The 17,614-nt window shown below is 39.1% G+C and overlaps 1 pseudogene; it reads right to left on the bottom strand.

Moving 5' to 3' along the window:
• Positions 1-202: 202 nt before the first annotated feature.
• On the bottom strand, positions 203-15,331 carry LOC147462084 (uncharacterized; annotated as a pseudogene).
• Positions 15,332-17,614: the final 2,283 nt, after the last annotated feature.

Below are 17,614 nucleotides of genomic sequence, written 5' to 3'. Positions count from 1 at the left end.
TGGCAATGAATTTGTTCTGGAGTTGCTAATTGATAACTTTCTTAAGAGTCAAGCAATGTCTTTTTATTTGATTGCCGAGCAATGTCCTCAATACTTATGTTTATGCGAATTCTCTTCAATACTTATTTTGTTGCTACTAAATGAAAAAAGTGAGATATATAACTCAATAGGGAGGTACAATGAGAAAAAGTGAGATACATTATCATGAAAAGATGTTTACATTTCTCCATCTATTGACAGGCACCGGGTCATCAACCTCTTCATTGTCTGAACATTTTGTAGCCACTTCCCACTCCATCTCATCATCACTACATCTCTGTTCTACCACAGTTTCATGAGTTTGAAGCACTCCAAAGTGTACTTCGGTCGCACGTGTGGCTATCTTTGTGGGTGCATGAAGGAGACACATGTTACAAAAGATGTACACAAGGTCTGCATCACGAGCAAGACTTAAGCGATTTCTGCACTTTGAGTGCACAAAGTCATAAGAAGACCAATTGCGCTCACAACTACCACTGGATGCCGCGACCGAAAGTACTCTGGTTGCCATGTGTTGTAACTCAACTACGTCTCCTTCATATTCTTTCCACCATAGTGGGCCTGAAATATTTTTTATGCTCTTAAGAACCCAAGGATGTCTGAAAGTTCCTTCCCTATTGGCATATTCCACCCTCTGCTGGAATGCATCCATGCCATCGTTGCTTGGCAACAATTGCGAGCAGACATTTCTAAAGTCTCTCATCACCTCTTTGTTGGAGGCTTGTCCATTCATCTGGAACTTTGGATCCGAGACAAATACAACACCATGCAATTGTGTGTGCATTTGAGCCCATTGTTTTTCCACAAGATGCACGATTTGTGATCTTTCTCTTGCACTGTAGTGATTGCATTCTTTGGTTTGACGCAACGCCTCAGACATGATCCAATAAACCTTACCAATGACAAACTTATATGTGTCGACAACCCTTAGTAGTTCCACATTGGGATTAATAACCTCAACAAGTTTGTCAATGTTCCGCCAAAAGAGAGGAGATTGCACCAAGGACACACATTTTTGAGCTACTTCACGATGGCTTGGATACTTGCGGAGCCAAGCCTCCCAACGGTGATCTACAACAGTTTCTGTAAGAGCCGTTACACTTCAATGAGATTATTCAAAACATAGTATGATGTAGCAAACTGTGTGGCACAGAAGATTTGAAGTGCTTTTTTCGAAGACTTGGAGCGAAATAAAGCACATGTAAACTGATGTTCTCGTATAAACTTGACTATGTAATTGGTGTCAATAAGAACCTGTTTTATGAATGATAATCTGTCCATATCCTTTAGAAGTAAATTCAAGGTGTGAGCTGCACATCCAATCCATTTAATTTCTGAGTACTTTTCCATAATGGCTAAACCCGCTCCTTTGTAGTTTGAAGCATTATCTGTAACAATAGCTATCACATTATTTGGTCCACCCAATCGAGCAATAGCTTGCTCATATACCTTTGTCAAGTACAATGATGTCTTCTCTTTCAATGAGGTATCAATGGCCTCCAAAAACGTTGCATCTTTGGGACAAATTACCATGACATTAATCAATGGTTTTTTTTGACAGCTGGTCCATCCATCAAGGGCTATGGTATAGCCAAACGTTGGAGGGTGAAAGCATGTATAGGTGGCCTGGAAAGTAATGTCAAGGACATTGCTTTTTTGCGCTTAAAAGTGGGTGTTTTAAAAGTTCTTCAAATCTCAAAAAGAATATCACTCTCCTAAGGTACGTCAATTAAGTCTCCTAACGTACCACAATCAATGAGACTAAATGTAATTTACTACTGAACGCTGGGTTATTGTCCGCTACTTCTTTCCCGCTACAACCTGTCTGAGCTTCATTTGTCTCTGAGATCTCTCTTGGAGCTCTATCTAGCTCCTCTCTGTCTCTCTCTCACAGAGCTCTTGCTGATCTTTCTGTATCGCTCAGCCCCCCCCCCCCCCCCCTCTCTCTCTCTCTCTCTCTCTCTCTCTCTAAGCATGGCTCCTCTTGTGTCTGAGCTCATGCTCATCTCTCTCTCTCTCTCTTAGCACTCTTTCTCTCTCTCTCACGAACTCTATCTCTATAGGTTCCTCTTCTACTTGATGATTCTTGAGGTATGTAAACACTTATTATGCTTTGTTATTATCTTGCTAATTAGTGCAAGAAGTGCCATGTATTAATTAAAAGTATAGCGTGTAGTTATGATTTGTATTGTATTTCTTGTAGAGCAATCCTTTGAAAGTACTGCAACAATGGAGCACAATGAAGAACTGTCTATGAGCTCATCGTCATTGAGTAGAGAAGCTCAACTTAAGCGCAAAAAATTAATGAGGTAATATTGGGCTGCTCAGAAACGAAAGCAACGTAAGGCAACGGTCAACTTTGTGACGGAAAGCAATACAGGGGAGATGGATGAAAGAAAGAAACGAAGGATATGTCAATCTATGGTACAACACTTTGATACATTAACCGTGGGAATGGATGCAAGTGGTAGGAAGGAAATCTTTGATGAACTTCTTCAACACAAAAGAAAATTATATTTAGCCAAACATCACTTAATAGTGTCAAGTGAATCCAATGGTTCGTTCCCTACATCTGCGTGTCATAGAGATGATGCACGGAGAACTCACATCACTCAAACTGTTAAAGACATAGTCTTTCAATTTTGGACGGATGAGACGAGGGTGTCCCCCAACAAGAAAGATGTTTGCAGTAGGAGACTAGCTAGATGTTCATATGTAAAGCATCCAATCCACCTTCTTGAGGAGCCTCACGTAATTGATATATTTTTTTAGCACTTTTTATTGGTGCTACAACTCATATTCCTGCACAAAATTATGTTTCTATACCACTTTTTATTGGTGCTACAACTCATTACTGCCACAACATTATGTTTCTATACTTCTTTTTATTTTAGTGCTACAGCTTGTTTTGGTGTTTTGCACCACTTTCTAGTGCTTCTACAACATTAAAAAGTGGTGAAACATTACTATATTGGTCTCTAATTGTATCTGAACCACTTCTAAAATTTGATTAATAGTTCTAAATGTTTTTGAAGCACTTTTACTTGTGTTTCCACACCACTTTTTAGTGTGTTTGAACCAGTTTTTAATGTTTTGCAGCAGGTTTTAATGTTTAAGAAACAATTTTTACTAGAAATGCACCAATGCTTCACCGTAAACCCTACAAAGTGGTGTTCACCCACTAAAAAGTCTTGTTTACCCAATGCTAACAGACGTGTTTTACAAACTCGTAGGGGTGTTACACGTGCAAATGTTTTTGGTGGTGCAGCTCACTTTTTCCAAGTGATGTAGCAGCTTTTAGTCATGGTGCAACAGTTATAGTAGTGCCATAGACTTTTTACTGTTGTTGCATGAATGGTGCCCACCACCTTATGATGGTAACCAAAACCATATTAGTGGAGTTTGAACAAATTTTGTTAGTAAACACTTACGAGTGCTATCACACCACAATGAAGCGTGCACACAACACTTACACGTATAAAAACCACTTTCAGGTGGTCTCTGACCGCATTCAAGTGGTGAGAAGCCACTTTCATGTGCTGAGTCACTACGTCAGTCCATCACTCCATGCAAGTGGTGGGGCACCACTCCCAAGTGGTGTGACACCACTTTCAAGTAGTAACTAAAACCTTATCACTGCAATCAAGCGGAAAGTTCCCGCTTTCAAGTGGCCAGATTCCGCATTCAAGTGACAAGAAAACGCGTTAAAGTGGTGACTGCCCACTTTGAACTAGTTTCTCACCACTCTCAAGTGGTCATCAAGTGGTGAGACACCACTTTCATGTGCAAAGTACTACGTTAGTCATCACTCCATGCAAGTGGTGAGACACCACTCCCAAGTGGTGAGACACCACTTTCAAGTGGCCGAACACCGCATTCCAATGACTTGAATCCGCGTTCAAGTGGTGACTGCCCACTTTGAACTAGTTTCTCACCATTCTCAAGTGGTCATCAAGTGGTGAGATACCACTTTCAAGTGATAGCTTAAACCTGGTCACTGCAATAAAGCGGCAAGCTCCCACTTTCAAGTGGCCAGACACCTTATTCAAGTGACCAGAATCAGCGTTCAAGTGGTGACTGCCCACTTTGAAGTAGTTGCTCACTAATTTCAAGTGGTCATCAAGTGTTGAGACACCACTTTCATGTGCTAAGTCAATACGTCAGTCATCACTCCATGCAAGTGATGAGGCACCACTCCCAAGTGGCAAGACACCACTTTCAAGTGGTAGCTAAAACCTTGTCACTGCAATCAAGCGGCAAGTTCCCGCTTTCAAGTGGCAAGAAATCGCATTCAAGTGACCAGAATCCGCGTTCAAGTGGTGACTGCCCACTTTGAAGTAGTTGCTCACCACTCTCAAGTGGTCATGAAGCACTTTTCACAAGAACTCCTCCACTTCCAAGTTGTGTTGGACCACTATGTAGTTTTGATGCTGGTCTGCTGGTCTGTCGCCTAGTATTTTGTCCCTCTCAGCTACTTTTTAAGTGCAAGATTTTAATTGGTACTGGCCACTTTGAACTAGTCGCTCACCACTCTAAAGTGGCCATCAAACAATTTTCACAAGAGCTCCTTCACTCTCAAGTTGTGTTGGACTACTATCTAGTGCTAATGCTGGTCTGTCGCCTAGTATTTTGTCCCCCCCAGCTACTTTTTAAGTGCTAGTTCTGAACTTCCCCATAACTTTCATGTCCTTACTCACCACTTTTTAATTGTTGCCCACCATATTCAAGCAGTGCACACCATTTTTTATTGGCGGTTCATCACCGTCAAGTGGTTTGAATTCACTTTTAAGTCGTGCCAAACCACTTTTTAGTTACGCTGAATGCGGTTTCTCACCACTATTAAGTTGTCCTCACACAACCTCTTAATATTCTACCTTTTTGTATGGTTACTAGTTTCTACACTAATTTGTATTTGTGGTGCATTATTTTCACAGGTAAAACAATACTACTGAATGTATCATTACTAGTTTTTAGTGGTGCACACCATTTTTTAGTGATATAGAATCACTTTTTAATGTTTTGAAACAATTTAACCAGTTTTGAATGCTAAGTTTATTTTTAACATTTGTATACATGTATATTGCAGGTGGAGCTTTATTTAAGATTCAAGACAAAGTTTGCAGATATTCAGATTTCGCAACGTTGCTTCGAGTCTATGAAATTTTTCTTTGTCCGAAAATTGAGGGATCGCTACACCTGCTATTGTATTGTGCATGTACAAATGATTTTCCTTAAAGAGGCAGTATATCACATGTGGACTCAAAGTTTTGATCTTCATGGTTCTTGCTGCATGTGTAGCTACCCTGTATGCCTTCATCATGATGAAGTTGTCAACCATGGATGTCTTGCATACAAAAATGCAAGTATGAGTACCACTTCACTGTTGGAGTCTATACTCTGCCCTATACTTGCAGAACATAGTTTCCATAGCTACCAATGCTTAATGGGAACATGCAATGCATGCGGTGTAGGTAATATTCAGATCTATCCAAGAGAAGAAGTTGAGCAGAGTAAGCAAGTATCTATGAAGTTTTTTGAAAATATAGTGGGTGCTACTGGATTAAACAATGAAGCTAGAAAGAGCACTGTGAAAGACATTGTCCACAAGAAAATGCTGCCTAGAGAACTTTTGCGAGTGTACCAAGACCACTTGAAGAAGTATGTCACTCACAATTTTATATTTAGGTGGCAAGCACAATAGTTCAAGGACTGCATTTCTTTGTTTCTAGATGATGTGGTTGTCTCCGTCATTGACTTTGTAGAGAACTACTCCTTCAAGGAGCAAAATGAGATCTAGTCAATGCATTGGTACACTAAGCAGGTCATTATCTTTGTCCTGATTACTTCTTTCCGCATCGCATCAGGTGCAATAAAGAAGACCATGCACTTTTTTTTCTCAAATGATAAACAACATGACACTTATTTGTGCAACATGCTTTTCTCTTACATGCTCAATGGTTGACAGATCAAGGGCTAAGCTTTAAAAAACATTGGGTTTGGTCATATGGCGCAGCTTCACAATTTAAAGCAAAGCGATCGTTTTACTTTGCTGCTAGATATTGGAGCCTTATTGGCATGGAAATGAATTGGAATTTTTTTTGCTCAGGACATGGAAAGGGGGAACATGATGGGGTGGGGCTGTCATTAAAAGGGCTCTAACTCATGAGAAATTGAAGCAAAATAGCATGCGGTTGACTTGTGCAGTTGAAGTTGTCTCTTTTTTGAGAATGCATCTCAGTACTGGAGCAACTACTATGTATGACAAGCAAAAGAGGGAGGTCAGTACGGTGTTCTGGGAGGTCAAGCTAGGCGATGTTCAGCGATCCCATCAATGGGACTGCAAATCATTGAAGGGCTCAAGAGCAATGCACAGTGTGAATGGGTATTCTGAGAACAACACTTGTGCATTGCGATCAAAACGGTTGTCATGCTTTTGTTTTCCTTGCAGGCTTGGCCATTGGAGAAAGTGTATGAATAGATCACATGTGGAGACGTGGAAATATCACACTTTGGAGCCACTTGCTAATGATTCCCAGTCATACAGAGACTCAGACGATGAGGAGTTCCATGGTGCCACTTATGCAGGTCATTATGACTCCTTAAGCGATGCTCTCACACCTGGAGACAATTTTGTTGTCACTTCTGAAGAGAATAATGAGGAGGCTGTTGACTTCTACATTTTGAAGTGTGTAGTAGCTAAGGGCCTAACAACTAACGAGCAAATTGATGCATGGGGCAACAAGATAGAGAAGCATACTTATATGGTCACGGGCCATTGGTATAAATCTCTACAAGCAAACTTGTATGAGCTGTGGGATAACAAGCCAGTATTTTTCATATATTCCCACTTGATAAGGGCAATAAAGTTCCCTATAGAGCCTATAGTGCTCGATGGCATAGGAGAAGTGTTCGAACTTTCCAATGAAAACCATGAGGCAATATACAATAGCATGCCCTTTGAATTGTAAATCAAATCTGATTTTATATCATCTAGTGAAAGATTGAACAAGATGGAATTGGTGTAAACGTACGATGGAATTGACATGTTGGTTTTTGAGAATGCTTCACCACTCCCCCCTCCCCCCCCAAACATCACCACTAAAAAGTGTTGTAGTTTCAGAAAAACTCAATAAAAATTTACCACTTTTTAGTGGTACTAAAGTGGTTTAGCCCCACTAAAAAGTGGTTAAGAATGCTTCACCACTCCCCCCAAACATCACCATTAAATGGTGTTGCAGTTCCAGAAAACTACTGCAATAACATAATAAAAATTTAACCATGTTTTAGGGGTTTAGCACCGCTAAAAAGTGGTTCTGAGACATTCAGAAGTGTAGAGACATGTATAGTGTAGAGACAGTAAAGTGCCAGAACTTCTGTATATTACAAAAAGTATATTAGAACAATTATCCAGAAACGTCTACATATCCACCAAGAATGTACAATATATAACGTTTCTGGCACTTCCGGATGTACAATCTCATTCATCTCCATTTATAACAAAGTGCTCAAAGACTAGACTCGAAAGTTCATCTTTGGGATTGCTGATGGGGTTTGCCTTTGTATACTCCAGGGTATTGGGGGTTAGTGCCCATCTGCACAGCCATGGCAACAGTGTGCGCGTGAGGTAATCAGGGTCTTGTTCTTCATCAAGAGGATCAAAGGTGGGTGGACATATACAGTTGTCCTAGACATTGTGCAAATTTTTATATCTGGAGTCATCTACCAGCAATGTCCGAGAGGAGTCGTATTCTGGAAACTTGTTCCAAACATGGTAAAGGGGCTTGAAAGACACAGGTTCACTGCAAGGTTTCTTGGAGCTCCAGCAATCTCTTCAAAATACGACCACTTTTCACATTGCCAGTCTGAGAAGAGATCCCTAAAGTAATAAGTCCTATGTTCCCATATGTCTGGCCAACATGTACTGAGGATATGCTCAATGTTAGCAGCAGTACAAGTGCTCCAAATCATTGCATCTGCTATTTGCCTCAAATCCCAAACAAATTGCTCAACATCTCTATGGTAGTAGATCCACAACTTCTCATCCACTCTTTTTAGTTTAACTCTGTCAGAAGCTGGACGTGGAGGGTGTTTAAGTTTTCCAGTCTTTGGATCACGTTTGGTTACATCTCGTTTCATGAATAGTCCATCGAGATCAAGGATGATGAGCTTTTTGATCTTGCAGAAATTCGAAACAAGATATCCCCATCCAGGGCAGTTTGGCGAAATCTCCTCAATTTCGGGGCAAACTGTTCTTCCTCTACTTTATCTGGTGTTACATCTGCATACTGCTTAGCTGCTATGTCTTCAACCTTCTCATCTGGTTCTTGAACATCTCCAATCCAGCTAAGTTCTGCCATAGACAAGTACCATGCCTTAAAAACCTCAATCAAAATGACATATTAACCTTTTCAAAATACACTTGAAAAGTATACCTTCCAGGCTATTGATTTCCATTTCATTAATTTCCTGAACTTCTATGGCAATAGTCCACTTGGCAGGAGATACTGGAGAAAAAATAAGCTCTACTTGAAGATGCTCATGATGATGCCGGAAAGAACAATACGAGTACAATAAATAGACAGTCAATGAACAATATGAGTACAATAAATAGACAATCAATGAGCAATAAACAACTAGTGAATGAAAAATAAAGCCGTCTTTTCATTATCATCAAAATGAGGGTACAAAGACAAAATTACAAAGAGGCTACAAAGCACAAAAGGTTAATAGGGGCTACAGAAGTTTCTTGCGGGACTTTGGTTTGGGAGGTTTAACACTAGAATGGTAACAGGACACTTTTATGTCCTTGGACACTTTTGTGTCCTGTTAAGTGATCATTTTGCTTGAATTATTTGAAGAGTATGAAAATGAATTTCTAGGTGCTATATATTCACAAAGTTGTCTTATGAACTGAAAAAAACTTAGCATTTTTTTTGGAGTATCGATCTCACCATTAAACTTACTCTTGCACAACATTTTTGAACCTAAACTGTGTGAAAAAACGGGTCCTGTTTTTGGCTTTTTTTCAATTTTTGGCAGCTATACCACTCTAAACTTCATGTTTGTAAGGTTTAGATGGCTAGAGGTTAGGCTTTCATAGTTCTCAACATGTTTTGATGCTTGTAGGGAGAGCTAAGTGTTAAAATGGAAAGTTATGACCAATTTACAAGAATTGCATAATCCTGTTTTTTTGGCCAAAATTAGCACTTTTATGATTTTTTGGTGGCTTTCTTGATATCCAAATTCAATTTTGATTGTGTAAGTGTAATGTATAACATAAAGCTAATCTTCCTTGAGTTTTGGGGGACCTAATATGCTATATAGCATAGTATATATTGATGGTTGAGTTTTTTGATTGCTGAAGAATACGATACATTTTAGAGTAGCAAGTATAACTTTCTCAATATTGCTAGTTTCTTAGGCCAATTGTGTGTATTTTGTAGGTAGTAACCATATCTAATCATAGACTACAAACTTGGTTAGATATTGAGTAGTTTCTATGGGTTTCTAGAGGTCATAATGCTAAACCCAGTTTTTTCATGTTTGCTGTATTTAGCACTTTATCATTGCCCCCAAGGTTCCAATTGTAAGAGATCCATTATCCTTTTGACATGATCCATGGCTCCTTTTGAATCCAAAGGCCCAAAGGGAACTAAGAAAACATGTATATAGTATCTGTATTGAGCGTGACTATAGAAACTTTGATGATAGGTCCGCAGAATGGCAAAAATGCAACTTTTTTGTACCTATCTTTTTTGCCCAAAAAAAAATTAGTGAGGTAAAAGAAACCATATGTTTTGGTCACCAACCCATTGAAGTTAACGGGGCATTTTATCTCATGTCCTACAAAAATCCCCACTCTTATTTATATGCAATCAACCGTAAGAAATTGTTGGTTTGGGCAAAATGCGTTGGTCCATCAACTTTGGAGGCTTGTAGTGACCAAGGGATGAGAAAAATTACAAGTTTCTTATTTTTTCCATATGTAGTAGTTATTGAACTATAAGCTCATGAAAGGATTTTTCAAAATGAGTGGATCTAGTATGGTTTTGGGATTTTTTCCCAAAACCCTGAAAGGACACTTTTATGTCCTGTTAGGTTACCATTCTAGTGTTAAGGTTGGGTGCTTGGAGACTAGTGTTTTTCCGAACAGATGAAGGCTCCTTGGATTTTTTACCTCCTGGAGTAGGCTCTGGAGGCTCGGATGCAACCTTAGCTTTTTTCTTTGGTGTGGCGCGCTCTTCAGTGTTGCTCCTCTTTTTCCTACGCCCCAAAATCTGTGCACAAACATCTGAATAAGAAGATCCGAGTCCTCATCAGACAAGTTCACTGTTGTATCCTTTTCAATTGGCTTCTTAGATGGTTTTTCAGTGTCCTCTATGTCCTTGTTCATTGCAGGTTCTGGCTTCAGAGGCACCTCGGCTTACTCCTTGGATATGTCACCTTGAGCTCCCACTACATATGCTCTTTTTTCAGCCCTTTTTTCTGCCTTTTGTTGGTCCGGAGTGTCTTCACCTGCTTGTTTCTGGGATGCATTCTTATCCCCGCACCCACCACACATGCTATCAATATTGGGCTTGCGTGACGACCTAGCTTGGGAGTGTGCTACATAAAAGACAATGTAATAATACTCAATATTAAGTTATATGAACATTCAAAGAGAAGAATGTTCCACAGAATATTACCAATTCCATCAACAGGAGATCCAAAGACGCCTTCCATTGGATCTTTCTCTGCAATTACATGGAGAAAAGAAACAAAATTGTCAAGAAATGAATCTACAATCAGATTCATATCATAAGGTATAAAAACATCGATTACCTGTACCAACATGCTCATCCATGTTTACCTCTCCAGGTGCCAGCAGCTTCGAAGCATCTTTTAAAGGTTCCTCACATCCATGAAATAGACATTGGCCGGCAGACTTACAGGTAGTTACAAAACAAAGTGGGTGATACGGATGTTGACACCGGAGCATGTAGACACTGGTAACAACAGTCTGCATGATAGACATCCCACAAGCAACACAATCACCTAACTGCACACAGCTATTGTCCGATCCCAAATGAACAGGCGGCCTGACAAGAAGGATAGGCATTCTTGACTTGAACAAATCAATAATCGTTTCCACAAATCGAAGATGACCTGTCGCACTTCTACTTCCCATAACAAAGTGTCATGCTGACCCTGTAAAAAAATAGCACTGCGTACTTTATAAAATAGTAGAAGTGTTTGTGCATTACTTTCAAGAGTCTTCATCACTTTATGTGGTACCGGGTAAGAGTGTTATATAAACACATTTAAGTGGTCTTTTACCATATAAAATGGTCTCTAACCATTTTTTCCTAATTAGAGTTTAACCACTTTTAAGTAATATCAACTACTACTAGGTGAATCAATCAAGCTTACATACCTGTAACTGTGCTGCCTCTTCACCTAGGTTATCGAGATTGTGCACTTCAATATCAAGTCCCATGTCTTTGAGAGCCTCCTTTCTGATTTGAATCAAGGTCTCAAGATTTGCCATTGCTTCCTCGTTTGGTACAAGCCTAGCCTTATGCAACTTGAGTTCCTCCATATCCTTGTTCAGTCTCTCAACGATCTTGACGGCACCTCGCATCAAACCAACCTGATCATCTCTCTTTGTCTTTGATTGATCTAAAGCAATTTTTATTGCTTCGAGACATTGCTGCTTCTCTTTTAACTTTTCAGCAGCATTAGCCTTCATGTTAGAAATAGATGCTACATCAGCCGTTGACGTAGAAAATGTAGTCGAGGAAACATTTGACATTCCAAATGTTCCCATCGAGCCAAAGGCCCGCTTCTTTAGAAATTCCTCCTTAGCCTGCCCTGAAAATTGATGTCCACCTGAGTATGTATGCTAGTCAAAGCCTGTGCCAGTATTGTCAGTGTAATTAGGCATATTTTCTGCATTAAATTTCTACTCGCTTCCAAGACATGGACCGTTTGTGGACCTCCATTTCTCCAATTTCCTATTTAAAGTTTTCTGTTGGCGTAACATTTTGATAACACCTTCGGCATACACAGCCCATGCAACTAAACCTTCAAAATCTTCAGCGGCCTTGCACTTCTGCCAAGTAAATCCATGTGCAAAATGCACGCCTACCTCGTTGTTTGGGGGAGCTCTCTGATATACTTTGTGGTATAGCAGGAGACATTCTTCATACATTTCAGGCCTCAGCCCCTTTAAATGCATCTTCTCCTTTTGGTGGCGCTTGTAAAGCCATACACTAAGCCACTCCTCATCTGAGAAATCATCATCACATAGGAGCTTCGGATCCTGGCCAACCAAGCATAGCCCATATTCGGTATGAAAATCTTCCTTGGTGAAGCAAAATTTTGTTTGAGTGGGTAAGGCCACTCGTGGTACTGTCCACCTCCCTGTAAAAACATATAAGAATGCATGTTAGTATGTAATGAGCCATAATTAAACTTGTTTTATCAACAATAAGAAGTGGTTGAAATGATTTCTGCACCATTCTCAGTGGTACTGCAAAATTTTTAAGTGGTGGTGTACCACTAAATGGTTCTCAACCACTTAAAACTGGTTAGGTAACACTAAAAAGTCTTGCTACACCACTATTTTCTAGTGATACATCCCCTTTTGGTGTTTCTTCACCACTTTAAAGTGGTGCTCCAGCACATAAAAGTGGGTTGAACCACTGTTCAGTTGTGCTACACCGATGTGAATTGTTGTACACAACTTAAAACTGGTGCTACACTCCTAAAAAGTGGTGCTACACCAATAGAATGTGGTATCTCCTTGTAAAGCTTCATCACTTAAAAGCACTTAACCACCACTTTTAGCAAAGATGCAGAACTAACGATTATTGCACTTTTGTAAAGCATCACTAAAAAGTGGTTCTACAGCACTTAAAGTGTTTGACCATCACGCACCACCACTTAAATGTGATTTCAACCACAAAAAGTGGTGACCACCACTTTATTGGTGTTTACCACTTTATACCAAATAACGTTCAGGTTAAGAAGCACCACTTTTCGGTTGTTCTACACACTTTTAAGGTACTGAATAATGTTCTAGTTAAGAAGCACCACTTTATAGTGATGTTCACCACTTTATAGTGGTCTTCACCACTATAAACACCACTTAAATGTGATTTGAACCACAAAAAGTGGTGAGCACCACTTTATTGGTGTTTACCACTTTAAACCAAATAACGTTCAGGTTAAAAAACACCACTTTTCAGTGGTTTTACACACTTTTAAGGTACCGAATAACGTTCTAGTTAAGAAGCACCACTTTATAGTTGTGTTTACCACTAGAAAGTGGTGCTTCTTAACTAGAACGTTATTCGATACCTTAAAAGTGTGTAAAACCACTGAAAAGTGGTGCACCATCGTGATGCTTCGCTTAAAAGTAATGCTTCACCACAAAATAGTTAGGGTTTTCCACTGGAAAGTGATGCACCCATTGTATTGCCAGTTTTTACTAGAACCTTACCTCTTTTTAGTGCTTCCCAGTACTTTAAAGTGGTCCAGTATCACTTTTAAGAGATGGTGCACCATATCAGCATAACTATGTAGTGATGCAACCATGGTTTTTGCCCAAATTTAAAGGGTGCTGCAGGTGCACCACTTCAACACAACCTATCAGTGGTCCTGTACCCATAAAAAGTGGGGTTCACCCACTTGATATTTACTAGTGGGGTGCACACTACTTTTTCCTAATAAAGCAACACTTTAATTGAATCCATGGGGGAAATACTTGCATCTAACCTGCTGAACATTTTGCTTCTTAGGTGTACCCTTGGGGGACTCAGAAGTTCTTTTTGTAGCATGCATGTGCAAAAAATTTAAAAATTTTACAAGACATAAAACCAATTTTAGAAATGCATGCATGATGCATCTAGTGTGTTTTGATAGGCGACTCCTGCGTAGAGCAATTTCCCTTCCTAGGTGTACCCTTGTCAGAGTCTGAAGGTCCTTTTGTAGCCTGGTTCTTCATCCTGAAAAAATCACAAATGCCACATAGATACAAGATCAATAGTTAAATGCATTCATGCTTGAACCTGCATGATGCATTCGTATAAGCATGCACACACAGTTGATCTGCATTCATGCTTCAAGCTGCATGATGCATTTTTATAAAGCATTCACAAGGGTGATCAATTAGATGTGTACAATGCATATACATTCCAGAAATAAATTCTAAACTTACACATGCATCATTAATAGTTACAATCCATGATTATCTTGCCACCCAACAGAGGGCAGACCATATCGCCAGGGGTTGAACCTGGGTCCTTACGGACCCACCCATTCACTTTAACCACTAGGCCAAGCCCCCTTTGGTTATCTTGACACACATTCAGAGACAAGCATACAATGCTTCTACATCTGCATGAAGTATGTTTAAACATGGATCAATGCTACCTGGAAATGCTACCTAGGAAAACAAGCCACATTCAAATTCAACCAACATTCGAGATATAATGCTTCAAGCTACATGATGACACATAGCTATTGCTGATCTGCAGGGGATCTTTACTGAAGTTGATGACCAGCCCAACAAAAAGTACTCCTCCTGAATTTGCTTGCTGTTGTTGTGATGTTGCTACTTGTTGCTTTAGCTAGCAGAGAAACGCAAAGGAGGGAGGAAAGAGGGAATCAGAAACCTGAATGGCGTTGGCGAGACAGAGAGAGGGGGGAGGAACGAGCGGGACAGAGTGGGAGGGACGAGACTCGAGAGAATATTTGCATTAAGTGCTTGAACGTACCTTGAGGTGATCATTAATGAGTAAGCGCTTTCACTTAGTACACGTCAAATTTTAACCCTTTTTTTCCATAAATTTTGAATTTAATCCCACTGTTTCAAACGCCTAAACCACCCATTTTCTCAACCCCAAAAACCATATACTATATAGTTGCAAAAGCGGTCCACCTATACATGATTTCACCTTGGAACAAAGTCAAGCATTGTTCGCCTGAGAATCGCTTTTGTACTGCTCTTCACTTTGTCAACATACTCTATTCGCATTTTATTATAATCAAGATAGATGAATCCTTTTTTTGCAGTTGACATTAGGGCATCTTTGAAAATAGGATTTCTTATGACATTAAATGAGATTCCACAAGCCATGAAGGCTTGTGTCCACTTTAGATGCAATTCGAGCATGTCTAGTTGAGTAAATGTTGCTTGTAGAGTCCCAGGCGTACCGGCTCTGCTGGATGTCTCGGGACTAGCATCTATCCCTTCCATGGCACCATTTGGAAAAGTGTAAGGACTTTGCGGTGTTCGGGTTGTTCCCATTGAAGGTCCTTAGTTAGCTCGCATGCCTTCTTGATCCACACTCACCTCTTCTATATTGATAGATGACGTACCTGTCATGCCCTTCTGTCTCTTAGGAAGAAGTCCTGCCTGTTTGCATTTCTTTACATACCCTACAAATTGGACCCATATGTTCTTAGGTGGTGCTCCACATTCTTTCACATTGGGACTAGTGCCGAATAAATGTTCTTTGATGCGAGTTGCATTGCCATGCCACTTATGCCCACAATGTTTGCATTCCAAAAATGAAATTGTTTTGCCTCTCTCTGTTTTCTTCACATACGACCACTCTTTTCCTCGCACCATGCTTTTTGGCTTCAACAAAATATACCCTACAATCAATAGATACACTATGATTATAATTTTTCACCATATAGCGCAATGAGAAAGATAAAAGGCTATAGATATGATTTGCTAAATTAAAATGATGAATGAATAGTGTTAAGATAATATTTTAGGGAAGATCACCAATGGATATATCATTCTTGGCTACTAGGTGGTAAAGAGCGTTTGCTCAAGACAACCTAGATGAGCGATGGAGTCATCTCACATTCCACTATCTTTGTCTCTTGGAGGTAGGAGCTATTGCTCAAACACAACCGATCGACCCTAAAATAACTGAGGTCTCTAATTTCTATATCAACATAGAGGTAAGAGCATGAGCTCGATAACATCAATGTGACTCCCAAGTACGATGCATGACTAATATTCATTAGGAGGTAAGAGCTTTTGCTCGATCACAACCTAGTGAATTCTACAAGTAATCCACCATATTCACTTAGAGGTAAGAGCATAAGCTCGATAACAACCAAGTGAATCCTACTTCATACCTTAAACCTCACTTGGAAGTAAGAGAATCATCTCATAACAACCAAGAGGCACTAAGTGAACCTATTCTATGCAACCAAGTGAATCCTACTTCATACCTTAAACCTCGGGGGGTTGACTACGTATAAAACTACCATATCACGTGTGTTCGAGACATGTTTGTAAAACCCCTTATCTGTGGATTTTTTAAGGAATATAATGTACCCTTTTCTTTTAAAATTTGTAAGTTTTTTTCAAATTTGAAAAAATAATGCGCTTTTGTATATATACTTTTGTAAGTTTGAAGAACTTTAAATACCCTTCTATTGAACTCACCTGATAGGTTACAGTTTTATTAGGTGACCTCCTTGGGCTTTAAACTTCACTTGGAAGTAAGAGAATCATCTCATAACAACCAAGAGGTCATAACAACCAAGAGGCACCAAGTGGACCTATTCTATGTGTATATGGAGGTAAGAACATTTGTTCATGACAACCAAAAGACCCTACATGTATGTGTATATGTTCCAAAATGTATGAACTAACACTATTATTTGTGCACATATTATAGCTATGATAGATTTTAACCATCAAATATCACTTTTAGTATCTATTCTAAAACAAACAGAGCTAAGAGTATAGCTTCTAATGTTTAGAATTATACATTCGCACTATAGCTAAGAAAATAGTCTCTAATGCATACAATTATTATTTATCTATTTTTAAACAAGTAGAGCTAAACTATAGTCTCTATTGCTTAGAGTAATTTATTTAATCTTCAATAGATTAAAGAATAACTTCTATTATTAAGAATTATAAGTAATTCAAATCTATATCATTATTTTATTTTTAATGTATAAACATTAAAAATAATATTTTTTAAGTTGACAACTCAACCTTTCTATGTTGGAGGTAACCTGACACTTTGGTGAAGGGCATTCTAGCTAAAACACGCAAACTTGAGCTTTATATACTACTATTGTATCCGTGGAAAATATATGGATCGATTAATGCTATCGATCGAAAGCCTATTGATCGATTAAATATCAATGGATAGTTTATCGATCGATATGTAAGCAATAAAATATTTTTTTGCAAAAAGCTGATGTGGCAGTGAATAATACGCACGAATCAATCTTTAGAACGTATTAATCGACCAATATTCATGAATAAAACGAATGTCGAATAATGAATCATGCAACCCAGGCTCCAATCCTGACCATGCTGTAATTTTGTTTGAAATTGTATAATGAGCATAAAGAGAAACTACAGTAAAGTTGAAGGGACTATTTAAAGTACTAGCAACCCAGAAACCATTTGAGGACCTGTGAACAGCTGAAACCTGATTGGCATAATTCTTTGTTATGACTATAGTTGCACTGTCATAAAATATAATATCTAACTTTACCAAATGATTTTCTCATAATAAACTGATCATTTAATGTGGGAGAATAAACA

Source organism: Adiantum capillus-veneris, chromosome 3 (genome assembly GCF_014529385.1).
Source record: "Adiantum capillus-veneris isolate H3 chromosome 3, ASM1452938v2, whole genome shotgun sequence".
Lineage (NCBI taxonomy): Eukaryota > Viridiplantae > Streptophyta > Polypodiopsida > Polypodiales > Pteridaceae > Adiantum > Adiantum capillus-veneris.
This window is presented reverse-complemented; position numbering and strand designations above follow the sequence as displayed.